The 22,163-nt window shown below is 50.6% G+C and overlaps 1 pseudogene; it reads left to right on the top strand.

Moving 5' to 3' along the window:
• Positions 1-1,674: 1,674 nt before the first annotated feature.
• On the top strand, positions 1,675-22,048 carry LOC134367180 (F-box-like/WD repeat-containing protein TBL1X; annotated as a pseudogene).
• Positions 22,049-22,163: the final 115 nt, after the last annotated feature.

Raw genomic sequence — 22,163 nt, 5'->3', positions numbered from 1 at the left:
GAGATACAGGGGAGTCACTGGTTGAACACAGGGGTGGGTTGTTTTGTTTTGCTAGGAGTGGGTCAGGGAAAGGAAGGTGGGTAAAGAGAAAGAAAACAGGGGAGAAGGGAAAGGTAAGGTCTACTGTAAAGGGCCTGTGCTTGTATCCTCCAAAAACGCAGAAGAGAGGAATCCTTGCAACCTAATTTATGTATGGTTTTGTGAAGAATTACAGGGCTGTATGCAACTGAGTGCAGAATTAATGACAGCTACCACGTTTGCTCCGTTCCGTCAATATAAACTACCTATTTTACACACCCGTTATTACCGGGAGATGAGGGAGGGACGGGGTGGATTGGGGAGGAGCGAGTGGATAGGGAAGTGAGCAGGGGACGGGGCAGGAGAGCGCAGACACAGACGCCTCCTTTCATGGAGGTGTGCTCCCATCTAGTGAGACTTTGGTTTATTGCAAAGTCAGTTCGATTTGGGTAACGGGAGGCAGCAGGGCTGATGATATTGCATCTGATGAGAGACGAGCCCGCGAGCTCCTGATCCCGCTGCCTCTGTTCGGGTGACTGAGGGAGGGTGGAAGGGAAGCAATCGCCAGGCCAGGTGGAAAGGCACCCACCTGCTCGGGTAACCAGGGACTAAGCCTGCAAACCGGCAACGTCGCCATAAACAGTGGGCAGAACAAAGTCAGGAGGAGTGGTCACTTTGAGAACCCTTGCTGCCCGATCAGCAGACAACAGAAACGGAGTGAGAGGCCCTGCCCCACCTCTGGCCGGGGAGCCGAGCATGGGGGTCCAGGTTACACGGATCCCCCCACAGCATTCACCTCCCTGGGATTACGAGCCCTCGAGCACCCCAGGGCCGCCTGTGGGCCACACGGGCGATCAAGCCCCACCAGACTGGGCTGCCTGTTTTACCTGCAGCTGCGCAGATCCCCCCACCGACAGCAGGGGGCCAGTTTCTTGTCCTTGAGGAGGGGCTGTTGCAGCTTCCCCACTGCCCTCAGACCCCTACGTGGACCCCCAGCACCTCCTTCCATGCCTCATGCCACTGCCTTCTTTTCGCAACGCAGCTGTCATCCACACGCAGTAGCCATCCTGGCTCTTCTGAACTTTTCCTTAAAAACCTTCATCCAAAATTCCTTTGAGTTGCCAAGCAGCTTCCCACACAGGCAGTAAAGGAGACACACTGGGGGAGGAAAGGGACACAGAGAGGCTGCGGCACTGAGCTCCTGCAAAGAATATGTGAACCGAGGGGTCGGGGGACGCCCAGAGTGGGATTTCTGCAAGAGACAGCCATCCAGGGCACGTGGGGCCGCCTCCACTCTGTTCCCTTTTGCTTCTTAATAGCACTGAAAGGGTCCTCCCATGAAGGCGTCTCATCCCTTCCCCAGTCTTCCTTGGTCTCACATGCGTCTCTCTCCCCCTGCCCTTTCCTGCCTGCCTGACCCCACATCGGAAGCCGGGAGTCCTGCAGCAGTGTCCACCCCGTTAATGAAGCGTGGTTGAAATTCGCGCTGCCCCCTTCAGAGCTTGCTGGCTGTGCCCGCTCTTCCAGCTCTGGTCTCACCTGCCTGGCCTCCCTCTCGCTGCAGGTTTTTCCCACTCGGCCTTCACGTTCGGGATCGAGAGCCACATCAGCCAGTCCAACATCAACGGGACGCTGGTGCCGCCCGCCGCCCTCATCTCCATCCTACAGAAGGGGCTGCAGTACGTGGAGGCTGAGATCAGCATCAACGAGGTACGTGATGGGTGCGGGGCTGGGCTTCCCAGCAGCGGGGGGCTCGGGGCCCCGGTCCACAGCCCGCGTGTGCTTCCTGCAGGCGTCTGAGAGCAAGCTGGGGTTGCTTGTTTGGTTTTTGTTACACGTTGAGCATCCCAAATCCGAAATCCTAAATGTTCCAAAATCTGAAGTTTTTGAGCGTCAATGTGATGCTCAGAGGAAATGCTCACTTGAGCATTTCAGATTTTGGATTTTCGGATTTGTGGTGCATAACCAGTAAGTATAATGCAAGTATTCCAAACTCAGAAACAAATTTCACACTGTGAAACACTTCTGGTCCGAAGCATTCCTGGGAGCCTGACAGAGGGCATAACCAGAGGGACAGTCAGGGACAGAGAGATGATGGCCCTGTGTTAAAGTGACTTCAGGTGCTGGTTTCCCGACTGTGCTCTTTGTGGAGCTGATCCGGGGAAAGATGGAACAAAAACCATCAATTAAAATCACACAAATTCTCTTGTATCCCCTCCCACCTTCTAGATTGGGGCTGTGCCATTTTGATAGAAATTTTGAAAGTCAGTTATTTGGGTTTTAAACAGTTCCCTTCACCTCCCTGGCCCCTTCATCTGTGCTCTCGGGATTCAGCTGAGTCCCACGGATGAGTCCACGTGTCCCAGCTCTGTCCTGCCTTCCTCCTCTCCTGCCTCAAGTTCAGAGCACACAAAAATGTGTTTGTCTGTCCACCAGGCAGCACCCTGAGCACTGCGGGTTTCATGTGATGCGAGTATTTGGAAAGCACGTCTTACTTTTAAGTGTGTACAGAATTTTTTTTGATAGTACCAGAGAATCGAAGGATGTTCAGACAAAAATGTGAATCAGAGGCCCAGACTGCAGCTCACTCGGGAGAGCGTGGTGCTGACAACACCAAGTCAAGGGTGATCCCCTTACCGGTCATCTTTTAAAAAAACAAAAAATGTGAATCAGAACTAAACGAGGTCATTGTCGGTTGTATCGTGGCTGTATTCGGTCTAAACCCTGAGCCCAGGGCATCGTTTCAAGTAGCTGCAAGTACTTATTTTATTAGATCACATGGGCACGTGCACCAGGAAGGAAATCCTGAATGCTGCAGGCATCTCTAAATCGGGGCCGATGCTTCCAAAGACTTACTCCTCCCACAAAAGTGGGTACTAAGAGATTCCACACTTGCCGTGGCACCGGGCAGGGTTTCTCCTGCTCAACACTATGTACATTTGTGGCTGGACCCTGCTCTGTGGTGGGGACTGTCCTGTGCACTGGAGGATGTGGACCAGCATCCCTGGTCTCCACCCACCAGCTGCCAGTAGACCTCCCGCCAAGTGGTGACAATGAAAAATGTCTCCAGTCATTCCCTGATTTCCCCCAAGGAGACAAAATTACTCCCCCCATACACACACCCCTGCCCCTGTTGAGAATCCTTGCATCAGGGATATAGCACTTTTGTCTTGGAATAAAGGAGACACGTTCACATGTCCTTAATGCCCCAGTTCAGGTTGACACCAAATATCAGGTCTCCCTCGGGACAGCCACCATACCTAGTTCTTCATCGACGGTTCCCCTTGTCCACCTCCCTGTCCTTGGCCCACCATGGAGTCCCTCTGCCCTGCCCCTACAGTCCGGGCACCTGCTTGATGCCGCCGACCCCCGACCCCAGCCCCTGAGCTCCCAGGCGTCTCTGTTTCTGGGCCACCTTCCTGCACCTCTCCCACCTGGAAGGCAGAGTCTGGTCCTGGAGGTCTTCTTTTGCGGGTGCTGACGGCTGCCCTTGGCTTACTTTCCCAGGATGGCACGGTGTTTGACGGCCGCCCCATAGAGTCCCTGTCCCTGATAGACGCCGTGATGCCCGGCGTGGTGCAGACGCGGCAGCAGGCGTTCCGCGAGAAGCTCGCGCAGCAGCAGGCCAGTGCGGCGGCCGCAGCGGCAGCAGCAGCCACGGCAGCCCCGGCAGCAGTTTCCCAGCAAAATCCACCAAAGAACGGAGAGGCCACGGTCAACGGGGAGGAGAACGGAGCACACGCAATAAGTAAGTGTGGGGCTTCCGGCGCTTTATTGTGCTTCTAAAGCTGGGCGAATGCAACGACTTCTTAGAGATCTGCCCGCTGTCAACTTCTCACCAGTTGCTCTCCAGTGCTTGCTCACTGTCTGGCCGGAAGACCTTCACGTTCCCTGGTTGTCACCAAAATCCTTAGACCCGACCTTCTCGACACACATCCTGGATTTTATGAAATCCTGCTGCCCTGCTCCTGCGGGCTCACGTGTAACAGGGACAAGTACCAGATGCTCACTGTCCAACACGAGCAAGTGTCTCTCTCAGCCTTCCATGCAGAGGGTTTTCAGCCAAATTATGGTCTAGTAGTCGAGCCCATGGTCAGTGCAAGGGCACCACGCCCCGGACACCAGGCATCATCTTACTTGGTCATTGCAAAACCCCGGGAGGTTAGACCTGTTAGCTAATCGCCCAAGAGTATGCAGCAGATGAGTCAGAGCTCGACAGTCATATCACAAAACTTGCTCAGGCCCGGTGCACCTTCCACCAACTAACTCCCACATCAGAATATCTATTTAAAACTAGAACAACAGAGACAAAAGAGGTGCCCTGTCCTGGGACCCACAGTCAGAATGCAAGGCATGCCTGTGCCCCATCCAGGACCTGAGCCATTCTGCCACCACTCTGGTCTGAGGTCGGCTCCTTACCCGTTCCGCATCTCTGGTCTGTTGCTCTGGAGGCTGTTCCCTGCTGTGGCCATGGGAGTGGGAGTTCTTCTGCCCAGGCTGGGTCTGGGCACTGACCCCTGCCCCAGGGAGCCCAGCCTCCTTCTCTTGCTCGTGCACGTGGCTAATACACCCTGGCTCACTGCTCTTAAGTTCTGCAGCAGCCGCCTCGACCCCCTTCTCAGCACCTCACACCTGGTCTGCAGACCAGCCTGTCGGGGCTGGAGCGTGCCACGGCTGCCTGTGGATAAGTGAGCAGGTGACGGCCTCCTCTGCACGCCTCTACAGAGTCCCAGGCCCCCACTGCACGGCTGGCTAGGACGCCAGCTGTCCTCTCGCCATCACCAGGGGATGGATCCACCAAACCTGGAAGATCATTTTGCTTGTCTTCATCTTCTCCCAGCCACATAGGAACTTGGGAAGCATATAAGAAGTAGCGTTTTTTCATAGCCCCACTGTTCCTGAGGGTAGGCTGTGAAGATTTTGTGTCAGGCTTCTCAATCCAAGCAGGGTCACCAGGCATTTTCATATTTTTATGTGTTGACCCAGAAGCAGTGGATCTTAGGTTACCTGCCACTGAGAAGTGAGTCCTTCTCTTCCTGGGATTTTCCACCAAAATACCTGAACAAGAAGATGTAACAGCAGACTCAGCTCTACACTGCATTGCAAAACTGTCAGCTGCTGCTGACTGTGTGCTGGTTAGACTGGACCGCTGCCTTCTCTTTCCCGTAAAGCAGGGGCTACTAAACTTTCCCTAAGGGGCCAGACAGTGGCTGTCACAGGCATTCAGGGCCAGGCAGTCTCTGTCACAGTGACCCAACTTTGTCTTGAAATGCAGAAGCAGCTGTCCTCTTCTGCTCGGGCTGCTGTGACAGAGCACCGCAGATCTGCGGCAGAAACAGCAGACATTTCTCCCCGCAGGCCTGGAGGCTGCAAGTCTGAGCTCCAGGCGAGGCAGGCTGGTTCCTCCTGAGGCCTCTCTCCTTGGCTAGTAGACACCATCTTCTCCCTGTGTCCTCACATGGTCGTCCCTCTGTGTGTGTCTGTGTCCTAATCTCCTCTTCTTATAAGGACATCAGTCGTATTGGATTAAAACCCACTCTAGCAAGCTCATTTTACCTTAATCACCTCTTTAAAGACCCCGTCCCCAAATACAGTCACTGTCTGAGGTACTGGGGACACGGTTCATCCCGTAACAGTCGCTGCAGGTAATGCATAAATATGTGGGCGTCAGTAAATAACTTAAACGTGATTTATGAGGAGAGGCTGCAGCAGGCTAGATTTTGGCCCATGGGTCATAGTTGACTGGCCCCAGTTTTATGGAATAAATTAGTGTATTCCTCACTCAAATTTGAAGACTGGCAAAATACAAAGAGATATAAAATACCCAATCACACAAAGCCATGATTTAGTTATAATCATCAGAGATGGTATCGCCTAGTACATAAAAACAAGGTGTTCCTAAAACAGAAGCCCCCTGAGAATGAGTTTCTTTTGTATTGATAAGCCACGTGCCTTTTTGTGTTTCCTACAACAGATAATCACTCGAAACCCATGGAAATTGACGGGGACGTTGAGATTCCACCCAACAAAGCCACAGTCCTTCGGGGCCATGAGTCCGAGGTGTTCATTTGTGCCTGGAACCCTGTCAGCGATCTGCTGGCTTCTGGGTGAGGATGTCAGGTTGGGGACGCTCCAGGGTCAGGGGAACCCCTGCTCGTCTCTGGCATTCTGCCTCAAGGGACACGTGCTGTTGTCTGACCTCGTGTGTCACGTCTTCCCGACATGAGCAGATCCCGAGCGGGTCCTGTGCACTCCACAGCTCTGTGTGTCTCGGATTGTGAAGTCGGCATTCCTCGCCGTGTTCTCCATGGGATGGGGATCAAAGACATTTAAAACTGCTAAATGCAGAGATGGGGAGGAGGGGGGGTGCATGGGAGGGGTGGAAAGAGCTATTCCCACCAAGAGCCGACATGCGCGTGTTTTTATTCTGCAAGTCTGGAGACTCGACGGCCAGGATATGGAACCTTAATGAACACAGCAACGGGGACTCCACCCAGCTTGTGTTGAGGCACTGTATACGGGAGGGGGGACACGATGTCCCCAGTAACAAAGATGTCACCTCGCTGGACTGGAACGTAAGCATCTTCCACCCCCCAGGCCCCTTGAAATGTCAGGGTGCGGTGGCCCTGCCCTGAGCTGTGGGCTCACAGGTGCCCTCCATTTCCAAGAGCTCCTGCTGAGGCCATGGCGGGCACAGAACGAGCTGGGTGTTGGGTGGCCGTGCCTTCCCATGGTCAGCACGCATGAGCGAGTCGAGCCTGATGGCTCTGTGAGGGGGACCTCACAGCGTGAAGGTGGGACCCCGGGAAGGCTCAGCTGGGGAGCTGTGACAAGCAGCCAGGAAAGAAAACTTTCCATCTTGAGAGCTCAGGACCAGCTGCTATGTGCATTTATACATGGGACACACGCCGTTCAACTTCTTTTTGCTTTCTGCAAAGTCTTAGGATGACTTTCTATAGGTATTTTAAATTCTGTCCTTAATTAGATAGCACACAAGGTGAGTGGTTCCAGTGTGGTTTTCTCGCTTCCTGGTCCACATGCCTTGCGTTTAATTTAACAGCAGTGTGTGCTGAAGTAGTCAGAGATGACCCGTTAGTCTCTTAATGTGGCATCAGTTATCGGCTTAGGAATATTCTAGACTTGGGATCCTAGCGAGTTCTGTGTGCTTTTCTGGTACCACCACTACTAAGCTGCTTCTGTGGGTTTGTGTCTCTTTCTGGCCTGCAGAGCGACGGGACACTTCTGGCCAGAGGTTCATACGACGGTTTTGCAAGGATTTGGACGGAAGACGGTAAGTCCTGCGTCTGTCGTGTTGGGGTTGGACAGGACCTGCTTCTGGATGTAACCGTGAAGTGAACAGACCATGACTTTGAAGTCAACATGTTTGTCGGTATTTTTTTGACATAACAGGTAACCTGGCCAGCACCTTAGGCCAACATAAAGGCCCCATCTTTGCCTTGAAATGGAACAAAAAGGGGAATTATATTTTGAGTGCTGGTGTAGACAAAGTGAGTATTAACTTAAAACACATACTTTCGATCTATACATGTTTATTTTCAGTCTCCAGATAACACGGTGTTTTCTTTGAATTCTTAGGCTTTCTCCTTCCCCTTAAGAAATCAAAAGGACCTGTATAGGTTTTGCTTTTGTAATTTTGATCTTAGTGTTAATTTATAGCCCATAATCTCTGTCAGTATATTCCACTGTTCTACAGACCTCTGTGCAAAGTGTCCCTTCTTTTGAGGTTCATAGTTCAGTGATAAAGAGAGGAAAATCTCCAGACTGTGTTTATCAATGGCTGGACAGAGCAGGTGGTGTGGGTGTGCTCTGTGTAAACTTTCACGCCTAGAGTGATGTTAGTGACACAGACTGTTCTCTTAGCAGACTTCTGCTTTCCTAATTTGATAAGCTCCTGCTTCCCACTGTGGACTGCACATTTCCCGAGCAGGAGTAAAACGGACCTAGGGACAGGGCACTGTCCCCTGACAGGCCACGGAGCCAAAGTGGGACTCCCTTGCTCTGCACTTGGGCAGGGCTGCCAGAGAGACGTGATGGCATTAGAGCCAGGTGCCTCTCGAAGCCATCCTGGGGTGGAAGATCCCAGAACAAAGAGGAAGGAGACATAGAACCATTCCCCCACAGAAACTACACTGGTTTCATGATAGTTTGAAAACTTTACTCTGTTACTGCTTTCTGTTCATTCAAGTTGTAAAATTTAATATAAAATAATAAACGAACTCTAAACATCATCACACTCTTGGAGAAGTCATGGGTGCACTTGGCAGGGTACAGCCCACACAGGCCATAACTGGCCCATCACCTGTTCTTTTAAATAAAGTTTTATTGATACACAGCCACTCCCATTTGTTGAGAATTGTCGGTGGCTGCTTTCACGCCTTAGTGGCCGAGTTGAGCAGTTGCAGCAGAAGACCATTGGCCCTCAAAGCTTAAGGTATTTACCAGGTGGCCCTTGATAGAAAAAGAGTGCCAGCGCCTGTATGTGGATATAACTGTGTAGGTCAGTGAATCATTTGTTCCTTTTCTCTATATTTAAGCCAAGAAACTCTTCATTCGGACTTGGGAGCCTAATTTATTATAATATAAGAAAAGATAAGCTGCTGTGGTTGACACACTAAATGTGTCGTGTAACTACCATCAAATTTTTCCCAAGATGTTCTAGTTCAAGTAATACGCATACACAGCACTCTGTCATGCCTTTAGCAGGCCATCGGTAACTGCCACTTGAATTATGAAAATAATTCATGAAAATGATCGCTAACATTTACAGCAAGCACTTTACTACTATGTGTGCTAACCCATCCGATACTCTCAAGATGGAGGCAGGCATTAGTATGATCAATCCCATTTTACAGAGGAAGAACTGGAGCCCCAGAGAGGTTTATTAACTTGTCTAGTGACACACAGCTGGTGCAGCGTGGAGGAGGATCAGGCCACGGCTTACCAGTAACTCTGCCCTCCGACTTGCCAAGCATTCTAAATCGTTTCCTGGCCTCCTTCCCACCTGGCGGATCTTTTATTTTACATTCATTTGTGTGTTTCTCACCGATTATTTATTTTGACTCTACCAGGTGACGGACTGTACGATCAGTAAAAATGCGTATTTGGAATCATGTTAGTCTTTTGGGCCATATATGTCCCTCTTTACTCCTTAGTCAACCATGGCAGGAATAATAACAGTGTCCTTGAACATAATACCCATGGAGAAAATGTAATTTATGAGGATGCTGGTGTGAGCCTCAGTGTATGCTTAACCCAAAGTGACGAAAATATATTTCACATTCCCAAAGCTTTTGGGAAATGTTTTCTTTGGTTCAATGTATATTTAACATAAATGTCAACTAAATGTTCCAGTGACTGATTGTAGTATGTGAAATTGTTTCAGACATTTGTGAGTTTACTTACAGTTTGACCCTTGAACACAGCACAGGTCCACTTATACATGGAACTTTTTTGGTCTGGTAAATACTGCACAGTGCTATAAATGTATTTTTCTCTTCCTTGTGATTTTCTTAATAACATTTTCTTTTCTCTAGCTTATTTTATTGTAAGAATACAGTACATAATATATATAACATAGAAAACATGTTTTAATTGAATGTTAATGTTATTGGTAAGGCGTCAGATCAATAGTCGGCTATTAGTAGTTAAATTTTGGGGAAGGCAAGAGTTACACGTGGATTTTCAACTGTGTCTGGGTCGGTACCCTAACCCGCACGTTGCTGAAGGACCGATTGTACTCAGAATATATAAACCACATTTGTTTGTGCTTGACAAATTAAGAAAACAGTTGCAGACAAACAGTGACAGGTGGTCTAGAGCTGACCCCAAATGTAGGAATACCATGTTTCAAAGACACTTGCTGCTCTGAGTGTTTCCTCTGAACGTTTCTACAATCAACCCAAAACATAACCAGTTCTTAAAACGAAATCTTTATGAAGTCTCACTGACAGACAGGTGTAACGTTTCCAATGACGTTGAAAATTCCGGTTAATGAAGACTTAATTCCAATGGTATTTATGGAGCTGCCCCTGGCTACTGCTTTAAGTATGTTCCTAGCATCAGTAAGTTCATCAGAATTCATGATTTACTTTGTGTTCCGAGGTGCCGATCACCGTTTTCCTTACTGTAGACCCATAAATCAGCGCCTGACCCGGGCGTAATCCGATGGCTTTGCCACATCTCGTGGTCCTGGTTCATGGAGGGTCGGTCAGGGGAATTTCCAGAAATGTCTGTTTGTGCAGCTCTTCATTTGGAAAACTGCTGAAAAGACATTTAGATATGTTTTGTTACAGGTTTTTTAGCGTTTTGGGATGAGGGGGAATCACCACTGATTTGGGTAGTTTTCTCAGGTATCAGTTAAGGCTGCTGTGTCCGCTGCAGTAGCCACCAGCTCGTGTGACTGTAGCTCATCACATGTGGCCGTCCAAACTGCTGTGTGTAAAACACACTGTGATTCCAAGCCCTAGGATGGGGGGCAAGAAAGAATGTCAGATACCTCATTAATATTTTTCTATACTGATTACATGTTGAAAGAATAGTATTTTGGCAGTATTGGAGTGAAATAAAATACACTGTTAATGAATTGTACCAGTTTCTTTTTTCTTTTTAATGTGGTGACTGTAAAATTAAAAATTAGTGTAGTGACTCACATGATACCTCTATGGGACAGTGCTAGGCAGTTAGCTTATTTGGGGAGAGCACGGTGTCACACCAAGGTCAAGGTTCAGATGCCCTTACCAGCCAGCCACTAAAAACCCCAAAACTACAGAGAAAAGAACACTCCCCTCTGCTTCCCCTTCTCCTCATAATATGACCTCTCCTCATCCTGAACTTCCTACAGCTTCCCTGAAAAATTAAAGGAATAGCTCTATTGGACTGTGCTGGTTTAGAAGGAATAAGGGCCCACTGTCTTTTCTTGCATGATGCATTTTTCATGAGAAAACTTTGCAAGAAGAATAATTACTAACTTTTTCCTTTGTTTGCGGAGCGCAGACAACAATCATTTGGGATGCCCACACAGGAGAAGCCAAACAACAGTTTCCTTTCCATTCAGGTGAGGTTTGTTTTGATTTCGTAATTTAAAAGTCATGATTCAGAGTTCTGTGAAATGTACCTTAAAGTAATTGTGAACGCACAGAGGGAGCAGCCTGTGGAACCTCGCTGGTGGGAAGGAGACCCATTTCGTGTTAAGTTTTGTCGTTCAGGTTTTCAAGGTACAGACGCCTCAACACCCACCTGCTCCCGAGTCTGGAAACACGACTGTGAACCAGCCAAAGAGCCAGGGCAGGCTTCTCTGTCCTGCTGCTCCAGGAGGGCTGCTGTGTTGGGGTCCCCGAGACCACTCCGTGTTTGGCGGTCTGCTGGGTGGACACACAGGACTCAGCATACACAGCTAAGATTTCTTGTGGGAACGGATACAAAGCAACATCAGCAAAGGGAAAAGGCGTGAGGGATGAAGTCCCGGGGAGAACAGATGTGAGCTCCCAGGGGAGTCGCACGGGATCTGCTTAATTCCCCCAGAAGTCAGCTGTCTTCCAGGGAAGCCCATTAGAGACTTGGTGCTGAGGGTTTTCAGCTCCCTCTCCCCCTTGCTGTTCCTTCCCGAGCCCCCCGCCTCCTGTCATCACCTCTCACTTGATGCGTAAATGCCTCTAGGGAGTGTTCCAGTGGGACTGCCTCAGGGGAGCAGAGACTATACAGACATGAGCGGTGCATGGCCATGAGGTCCCCGGAGTGCCAAGTGATCACTTGAGCAAGTGGGTGCCTGAGAGGAGGTCGGAGCAGCCGCCCTCAGCCGCAGACCCGCTCCCTGTAACTGGACAGGCATGAGGCTTGGAGGCCACAGGTACAACAGCCATGGGGACTAACACATCTGTACCCCTTCTCTGGCTGGTAGCTGTGCTGATGGCCTGAGATGGCTTGTCTCACTCCACGCTCAGCGTCCCCTGAGGGCTTGTCAGAACATCCCTGTGTGCAGCTGAGACCCCAGGACCTGCCTGAGGGACAGAACAAGGATGGAGTCTGGCTGCTCTGACTTCGCCACCCTGGTCTTTACGTGTTCTTCCAACGTCTTGGGGCACCGGGCTCTGAGGACAGAACGAGGGCTGGGCTTTTAACAATGGTCCTGGGCATTTCGGTGCATTGGAAAGTGGCTGGATTTCCCGCTGCCGTCCCAGCAAAGAATCCAGAAAGTAGAGAATGAGACCATAACTAAACTGCAGAATTAGTTAACCTTTGCATTGTTCCCGTTGTCGTTACTTCTGAGGTCCCTTCAGGGGCAGGGCTCACACTGGAACAAGGAGTAGGGAAAGGCGGGACATGGAGAGGTCTAGTGGGGAGTGACCAGAGGCCAGTCACCTCAAAACCCTCAGCAGAGCAGAGGGTCTCTTGGACTCAGGGAGGGTGTTCATCACGAGTCCTGAACCTTTCACCCAATTTCATCCCTAATATGGGATTCTTGTTGACACTAATTATCCCCAAATCCATGGGATGCATTAATGGGTTGCAGGAGGTTTTTTAATTGGGGTGTCTTGAGCACAGGCTATGAAATCTTTTTCCTCTTCTTTTTTCTCCTCTCTCTGTGAAAACAAATCAAACAGGCCCACCATGGTGATACTGCTCAAGCAGGAAGGTGCGGGGGCAGGCAGCCAGCACACCTCACCTGCCCTTTCTCACCTGTGCCGTGGGAGCAAGAGCTGCTGCATGCCATGGGGCACAGAAAGGGCCACGGGGCCTCTCTCCAGAGGCATCTTGTCGTCCCTGCAAATGTGGGAGGAGAGGGTCTTTAAGGTCTTTGAAAGTAAGAGTCTGTTCACGCGGGAATATGTTTTATCGTGTTACTAGATATGGCTTCTCCACCATGCTGTTAATTGTTCTAAGTCAGCCGAGCTCTGTGCACAGTTGATAAATGTCAGCGTCCTCCCTGTCTTTCCTGCTCCACAGCCCCTGCTCTTGACGTGGACTGGCAGCACAACACTACCTTTGCCTCCTGTAGCACAGACATGTGTATTCATGTATGCAGACTCGGCTGTGACCGCCCGGTCAAAACCTTCCAAGGACACACAGTAAGTGGGACTTCTGAGTTTCAGACTTGAGTTCATGAGAATGTGATGTGGGAGCCTTTTTATATTTTTTACCTAGAATCAAAAGATGCCGTGACAGCAGACCAGTTCCTCTGCAGACCTTTGCTCTTGAGCTGTCACAGCTACCCTAGGCAGTTGGATTAACCCAGTGACGGGAAGGCAGTGAGAAAAACTGACCCTGAGGTGATCTAGATGTTGGACTTTGCGGCAAAGGCTATGAAAAAACTGTATGAGGGTATAAAGGAAAAGATGCTTGTAATAAGTAAATAGATGGGGAGTATCAGCAGAGAATGGAAATACTATGTTTCTAAAAAGCAAATGGAAATTGGAGAACCGAGAAGCACAATATCTGAAACGAAAATCTTATTAGACGAGTGTAACAGCAGGCTGGAGATTGCAAAAGCAAGGTTAGTGAACCAGAACGGAGATCATAGAATGGCCAATTTGAAGAACAGAAAAGACTGAAAAAATGAGTGGAGGCTTATGGACGTATGGGACAATATTAAACATATATCTGTGTTATATGGGTAGAAAAAAGAGAACGGAACAGGAAAATTACTTGAAGCGACAGTGGCCACATTTTACTAAATTTGGTGGAAAACATCAACATTCAATCCAAGAAGCTGAGCAGACCCCAAGAAGAACATCTAGAAAGATATCTGTACACCTAGGCATGTGGTCAGCAAACACTAAAACCAATGATAAAGAGAAAGTCATAAAAGCAACCAGAGGCTGAAAAAATAATCTCATCATATACCAGTAAAGAACAATATGAGCAGCAGCTGACTTACCAGATTTTTTAGCAAATCACGTGAGGCTCTTCCCAGTCTTTCCCCTGCAGATCCCTCTAGTGTCCAAAAAACCCCCCATTCCTCAGTTCTCCTGGAAGACCCGTGTGGTCGAGCCCCTCACACCTCATCTCAGCCCCTCCTGAAATGCTTCCCTGCCTTAAACTCTCACAGCCCCCACCTTACACCCCCTCACCATGTCCCTGGTCTGACACAAAATCCTTTCCATCTTCCACGACCCCATTCAGATGTCCTCTGGATTCCCTGGGGACAATTCATGGCTCCCACCTGGGCTCTCTCCTGTGGCTTCTTGTTTATTCTCACCAGCACCCAGAATGTCATTAGATGTTGGGGATCCCCTGTTAAAGCAGAGGGGTCTGATCAAAGCCCCTGGGGAGTTCCCATCATGCCACCAATTTAAGGGAATTCAGTTCCATTGTCCTCAGTGCCTGCGCCTTTCCCTAGTACCCACCAGTCTCAGCTCCCGGCCCAATGTGTCCCTGCTTCCAAAAGAAGGTGCTTTTGGAGCACAGGCATCCATTGTCCCGTGAATATCTGGCTGTGGTTACGAATGGACACTTGCTTTTTCTGGTCTAAACTTGTTTCTCCTCTAACCCTGGATGATCTGCAAACTTTTAATAGCGCTGCCCGCAGTCTGTGCGTGCTGTAGGGTACAAGGTCACATAGCTATGTGATTTCCAGCTGCCGTGCCCGGGACTTTACCACCGTGCCACCACTTGGCTCTTTAAATGGGTCTCCTTGTGGCTAATCATTTGGAACAAGCCTCAAGCTAAATGTGGCTGAGCCTACTTCTTCCTGAGACTTCTGAGCTGCTTCTCGATGCTTCCCAGGAATTGTGACTTGGGCTGGGAGTGGCGGGTGGGTGGGGTTGGCACTCCATTCCCAGGAGGGTTCAGCTGGAGACAGTTCATGGTGACTGGCTCCAAATTCCTGGGCCCCAAGAAACTTGCCCATCGATTCTCCTCTCAGCAGCCGCAGCCAGAACCAGCTGCCCTTGTGCATTTACACACGCCCACACTCCCACACATGCATGCACACTCACACCTCCACACTCGGCACATGCACGCACACACATACATGCATACACACTCGCACACACGCAGGCACACTCATGTGAGTGCACATGCACACAAAGTCATGCACACTCATGTACACCTGCGCACACATACGTGCACACACACGTCTGCACAGTCACACACAGGTCCACACATTATCCCCTCTCCAGTCTGACCCCTTCATCCTCCCCTGGCTCACAGGAGCCCACTCCTTGGACTCACATGCATGCCCACTCACACTCCTGGACACTCACATCCACATATGCACACCAGCATACATGGCCACATGCTCAGACACATGTCCATGTATTCATACACATCCGTGCACTTACACACGTCTGCACACTCACACACACCTGGGCACTCACACGCACCTCTGCGCACATGCCACTCTCCAATCTGACCCTTTCATCCTCCCCTGGCTCACACAGGAGCCCACTCCCTGGACTCCAGGCTTTCTTCCTCCCTTTTCCCAGGCCATCCGTGCCATGTGGAACACTGATGTGGCCTTGTCACTTCTTTGCTTCACACCCTTCAGAACTCAGTTTCCTTAAAAAGTAGTGTGACCGTATAATTTATCTTCCAAACCAGAGTCCTTAGGAGTGTGAAATTATTTAGAAAATGAATTATGAGTGTGAAGTTAGTTAATTGTTGGGCTGGGACAGCAGGCATAATATTGTGGGATTGTCCTGAGCAGATGGGGCCCTACAGTCACCCTAAGGAAAAGCCCCTTGTGGGTGCACCTTCTCCTTGGTCTCCATGTGCGTCACAGTGTTCCTCTGCCACAGGCTGTTCGTTTGTAGAACCATGTTCCCTGTGTGTCCCCCTCTCCCTTGCCTGCCGGGTACATTTGCCTTTGTCCCCCAGGGCTTAGCCTCAGGGTCTCGGGGCCCTGGTGGCCCTGAGGAACAGTCCTGCTCCTTTGTGCACCCAGCATGCTGAGCTGCCTGGTAGAACTCCCCTGCCCTTTGTATTTCCAGGCTGTTTGCACTGGAGCTCAAGCCCCTTGGGTGGGTTTAGTTTCTCCCGGGTGTTCTCACAGAGCCACCCTCTGGGCTCTGGCGTGCGCTTGTGCACTTGGGGCACACGGGCCTCCTGTTCCCCGTGGAACCCCACCATGGCTGAGGGGCTTCGTTTGTCTGCATTGACCCCCGTCCACCGCCACTCGCCAGAAAAATGTAGCAGATTTAGATAGAAGGAGTAGCTGTTGCATTAAAAATGCACAGGGAAGTGATTTCCATGTCCAGTTTTTAAAACAGCTGTGGTTTTGGTGTTTTTATTTGCTGCCTATATTGTATATGAATTCTTCATTTGCTTCCTTCCTAGTATGGAATTTTTTCCCTTCAAGAAATATTGATGAGGGTGGCTGCTCATTTGTGGTAAATGGCTGTGCTTTTATATAAATTAAAAAGGCAAAGTGAGAAAAAGGAAAATGCATGGCCTCCCGGGCTCTGTGCTTTGCTTTCGGGGAAAGTCCCAGGTGGCCGGTCAGCAGGATGACAGAATCTTGCTCCCCCTGGAGGATGGCCAGCAGGATGACAGAATACTACTGCCCCCTGGTGGATGGTAGGCAAGATGACAGAATGCTTCTGCCCTCTGGAGGATGGCCAGCAGGATGACAGAACGCTACTGCCCCCTGGTGGATGGTAGGCAAGATGACAGAATGCTTCTGCCCTCTGGAGGATGGCCAGCAGGATGACAGAGCACTACTGCCCCCTGGTGGATGGTAGGCAAGATGACAGAATCGTTTTTTTTTGTTTGTTTTTTTTTGTCTTTTTCGTGACGGGCACTCAGCCAGTGAGTGCACTGGCCATTCCTATATAGGATCCGAACCCGCGGCGGGAGTGTCGCCACGCTCCCAGCGCTGCACTCTCCCGAGTGCGCCACGGGCTCGGCCCAAGATGACAGAATCTTGCTCCCCCTGGAGGATGGCCAGCAGGATGACAGAACGCTACTGCCCCCACCAGCAGTCTCTGGTGGACCGTTGGCAGGATGAGAGAGTGCTACTGCCCACTTGTGTACAGCTGCTGGGATGACAGGGCGCTACTACCCCCTTGTGGACAGCTACTGGGATGACAGAGCGCTATTGCCCCCTGGTGGATGGCAGGATGACAGAACACTACTGCCCCCAGGTGAACGGTAGGCAGGATGAGAGTGCTACTGCCCCCTTGAGGACAGCCACTGGGATGACAGAGCACTACTGCCCCCTGGTGGACTGTAGGCAGGAAGAGAGGGTGCTGCTGCCCCCTTGTGGACAGCCACTGGGATGACAGAGCACTACTGCCCCCTGGTGGACGGTAGGCAGGATGAGAGAGTGCTACTGCTCCCTTGAGGACAGCCACGGGGGTTACAGAGCACTATTGCCCCTGGTGGGTGGTCGGCTGGATGATAGAGCACTATTGCCCCCTGGTGGACAGCCACTGGGATGACAGAGCACTATTGCCCCCTGGTGGATGGTCGGCCGAATGACAGAGTGCTTCTGCCCCCTGCTGGACGGTAAACAGGATGAGAAAGTACTACTGCCCACTTGTGGACAGCTGCTGGGATTACAGAGCACTATTGTCCCTGGTGGACGGCAGGGTGAAAGAGTGCTACTGCCCCCTGGTGGACGGCCACCATGATGACAGAGCGCTACTGTCCCCTGGTAGACAGCCACTGGGTCTGATCTCAGGCCTTGATTTCATTTCCAAACCCATTCTATCTTTCAGAATGAAGTCAATGCTATCAAATAGGATCCTTCTGGAATGTTGCTAGCATCCTGCTCTGATGACATGACATTAAAGGTAAAGTTGGCATCTGTAGGGATGAGCTGTTTAACCCTAAACAGCCCCCAGTACTCAACGCAAATCTCACATTCCCTGTTCCTTTGGGGGTTATCTGCATTGAGTCCTCTTCCTTCCTCTGTAATTTGTCCCATTACTGACTGTCAGATTAGCTCTCGCCCAGTGAACTCTGATGTACCAATCAAGGGTCCTGCTAGGAGTCCCAGCCCTTCCTGGGCAATGACCTGCAGTTTTTCCAGTGGGACACTCCAATGGCTTGTGTACGGTTCACAGCCAGCAGTCTCTCGGCTCGCTGGAGGGACATAGCTTGCTCATGTTGTTACCACTGTGTTCTCTAGATCTGGAGCATGAAGCAGGACACGTGTGTGCATGACCTGCAAGCTTACAGCAAAGAGATATACACCATCAAGTGGAGTCCCACCGGGCCGGCCACCAGCAACCCCAACTCCAACATCATGCTGGCAAGGTAAGGACAGGACCCCTGCACAGCCCAGCCTCGGCTCCTGAACGCAGCCTGGCCTGCTGTCACTGAGTCAGCAGCATAACAGCAGAACTTCCTCATACGTGGAGAGAACAGGACATTTTGCTGGAGCATTGAACGTCGTAGCTCCCTTTTGAAAGGGCCGAGATAGAACTTTTAATTGAGGCTGGGAGAAGGCACGTGTTGAGAGGGCTTCAGGCACTTGGCTTTGCTGAAGGTTTTCCTGACAGCAGAGAAAGGAAAGGGAAAGAGTTCACCTCGGACCTTGGGCTTGGTTTATTCGTTCAACTCAGGGCTTCTAGGGGCAGGAATTTCAAGCAGGGATAAAGGTTCCCCCAGCCACAGCCAGACTTGACCTGACATTTTATATAGTGAGTCCTCTAAGACACCAGCTTGGGAGGGAGCGGAGTGGCCAGCCAGTCACCGCCAGAATTGGGAAGAGGGGTTATAAGTGACAAAGGTGGCCTCCCCAAAACCACGTGGCTTTAGGCTTCATTCAAGAGCATTATTGTGCCCTGATGCTCGCCAGACCCCATTAAGAGTAGAACGTTCCACTCTCGTTATTTCAGGAAGAACTTTTAGAAGAACAAGCTAAAGAGATTCTGAGACCGAATGCCGAGCTCCTTAGGGGTCTGAAAACCAGGATCTAGACCCATGAAATGTGGATGTCCCCTTAGCCTACAAGAGAGGAGAGTTAAGGGGAATGTTTGGGTACCAGGAGGCAGCAGCGGGTTATTCTGTGTAGCTGCAGAGAGAGGGTAGTGACAGGCGGGCACACCCCTCCTGTAAGCGGAGAACGCCTGCCACCTGCCTCTGGGACAGCGGGAGCCAGCCGGCCGCGCCAGGAGCGAGCAGCTTGTTGAAAGTGCTCAGCCCAACCAAGCTTGTTTCTTAGAAAAGACTGGAATGAATCCCTGTATCAGCCGAGTGGTTGAACAGAACAACACAAAGGCCATAATTCTCTTATTTCACGTAATTGTCCTAAAAGCCACTTAAATTACTACGATACAGCACCGCGTGCTATAATCATGTATTGGTGACTTGGGAGGTCCTTTTGTGTCACGTGTTACCCGTTAGGAACATAAATGACCCTTTAGTCAGCACACACGAAAAGGACAGGGTGGTACCAGCCCTGTAGAGAAAAAGAAAGCCAGATAGCAGGTTTGTGATATGTACTTTATTTTAAATTTGAAAATAACTGAAATTTGCAGCTCTCAGCAATGTGGTCGAATGTGTAGATGTGACTGTGTTTTAATTCCTGTTGGCTTAAAAATTTTATAAATATTTATTCACTCTATTCGCTGTTTTTCCAAACCTGGCTATCTGCATTTGTTGGTAACAATAGAAGTTTTTCAATGTAAGAGCATCTTAGAAAACTTGATAAATATTCCACAAAAGTATTTACCATTTATATCTTTAAACAAATGCAGAAACATAGAAACGTGGGTATCAGTTTGCTTTCGGAATAACAGCACCAAAAGTTGTTTGTTTTGTGACGATGGCTTTGTTTTCACTGCATCTGAGTTGCATTTTAGGAGGAGAAGCTCACCGATCTGGACCTAGAAGCGGGGAGAGAGAGACGGCTCCTGTGAGGTGTGGCCCGTGTTGGAGGGACGTGTGCTAAACGCCCGCGTGCTCAGGTGATAATGTGTCCCCTCCGTCTCCGCAGTGCTTCGTTTGACTCCACGGTCCGGCTGTGGGATGTGGAGCGAGGGGTGTGTATCCACACGCTGACCAAACACCAGGAAACTGTCTACAGTGTCGCTTTTAGCCCCGACGGGAAGTACTTGGCCAGCGGCTCCTTTGACAAGTGTGTCCATATCTGGAATACTCAGGTAATCTCTTGACCCTCGGGGTTGAGTCCTTTGCAAAGTAATGCCCGAGTAGCTGTGTTTGCAGTGACCTGGGCTCAGAACAGCCACTGGGGAACCGGTGCTCAGGAATGAGCTGCCACCCCCCATGGAGAGCCCAGTCCCGGGCTGTCTGTCCAGCTCCGCCTGGCTGCACACTTGCCCGGGACACACACCCAGGGCCACTCCCTCCCCGGGAAAGGTGTCTGCTTCTGCTGTCCTCAGGGCTCACAGCTCCAAGCAAGACATCTTGGAGACGTCCCTCCTTGGAGGAGCCACCACCTTCTTTTCCCCTTTATGAGCAGCTCCCCGCTGTCCCCGAGACCCGTGCAGCACCTGGGCGGGCAGCCGGGCTGCACCCCGTGTGGTAAGTGCTGGTCACTCTGCTTTCTCCACAGAGTGGCAGTCTCGTCCACAGCTACCGAGGCACCGGTGGCATCTTCGAGGTGTGCTGGAACGCTCGCGGGGACAAAGTGGGCGCCAGCGCCTCCAATGGCTCCATAAGCAGTGCTCGAGTTGGCAGGGGCAAGCGTGGGGTCGGGGCAAGCCGGGGTGGCACTCGGCAGGGCTCAGATCGTGCGCGGGGACCGCTTGGGGTGGCCCCACATCTGAGAGTGGCCCTCGCATCAGCCCTTGCAGAATGTCCTTCTGGTCAAAACTTCCTGGATGAAATTGGGGTGCTCTGCCCCTCTGAGGACATTAGGCAATACCTGGAGGCCTGTTGGGCTGTCACTGCTTGGGTTTGGGGGGCTCTTGGCATCTCCTGGGTGGAACCCAGAGATGCAGCACAACCTCCTCCCATGCACAGCACAGCATTGACCTCGAAGTCCAGGGTCCCCAAATGTTCTCGGAGGCCTTGCTCTTAGGCCTAAGCTGCCACCTACCTCGCCATGTAGGCATCTGGCTGTGGCTTCTGCTGCTGGCACTGTCACTCTGCCACGTCGACCTTAGTCCTTGCCCTGGTGTTTCCCCCAGTGCTCTTTGCTTGAGTTTGGTTGGTCAGGTGTGCAGGCACTAGCCTGTTCTTGGAGCTTCTCTGACCTTCATCACTGTGTTCCAATAAAACTTTATTCACAAAAATCGGTGGTTGACCACCGTCTACCGACCCCTGCTCTAAAGGCACGTTTGTGTCATCTCTCGAGATAACAGGTGCCTCTGTCTTTCCCTCCAGGTGTGTGTTTTAGATCTGCGGAAGTAAACACAAAATATTATAGAAAAACTCAAGAGTTCTAGTGGACCAGCAGAGAACGTGTGGGTCGTGGCCCTCTCCAGACACCATTCTGTCAGCTCCAAAACTGTACGAACTTGACTTGCGTTAGAGTGTACTTGGAAATCAACTCGTCCCTGGCCACAGGAGTCTGTAAGTTTTCGTAATCTTCATCAAGAAGTTCCAAAACAAATAAGCAAAATCAAAAGCATACACACAGTCATATCAGAGGGGGAAGAATGGTCTCCACCCAGAACATTCAGCCCAGGAAACAGGAAGCTAGACGTGCACGGTGTGGTTTCCATCCGGAAGAGGCTCTGATGGCTGAACGGAAAACAAGAAAAAAGGAAGCTGTGCCAAAAAAACAAAAACAAAAAAACAAAACAAAGAAGCAAAATGCTGTGATAAACCAGAAGGGGAAACGTCCTCTCCTCACGCTGGTGTTTTCTTTCCCCTGACAATTGGGACACTACAGCTGCTCTGGCAAAGGATGTTCAAAGACCAGTTTGTACTGATGCTATGTGCAACTTTGTAATCCCAACACTTTCTATTTTCTAGAATCTTCTTTGTTCTGTGGTTTTTCTATCAGCTGGAATTCTGTCGTCTGAGGGCCTTTGGTCTGAGATGGAAACTGTTTTGGGTTTGTTGCGTCTTCCCTCTGTTGTTCTTGACCCCTCCGCCTTTTCCCCTTGTCTGCTGTGGTCTGGCTTTTCAGGACCCCTCGGTCGACGCAGCCACATAGACATGGTGACAGAACTCTCCAGTGGACAGCTTCCTCCCTCCCTCTGTCCCCTCCTCCGTCCCGCCCTCCCTGCCCCTACCCCTCGCTCACCCTTCTCTGTCCCGTCCTCAGAGTT

Source organism: Cynocephalus volans, chromosome X, assembly GCF_027409185.1.
Source record: "Cynocephalus volans isolate mCynVol1 chromosome X, mCynVol1.pri, whole genome shotgun sequence".
Classification (NCBI taxonomy): domain Eukaryota; kingdom Metazoa; phylum Chordata; class Mammalia; order Dermoptera; family Cynocephalidae; genus Cynocephalus; species Cynocephalus volans.
This window is presented reverse-complemented; position numbering and strand designations above follow the sequence as displayed.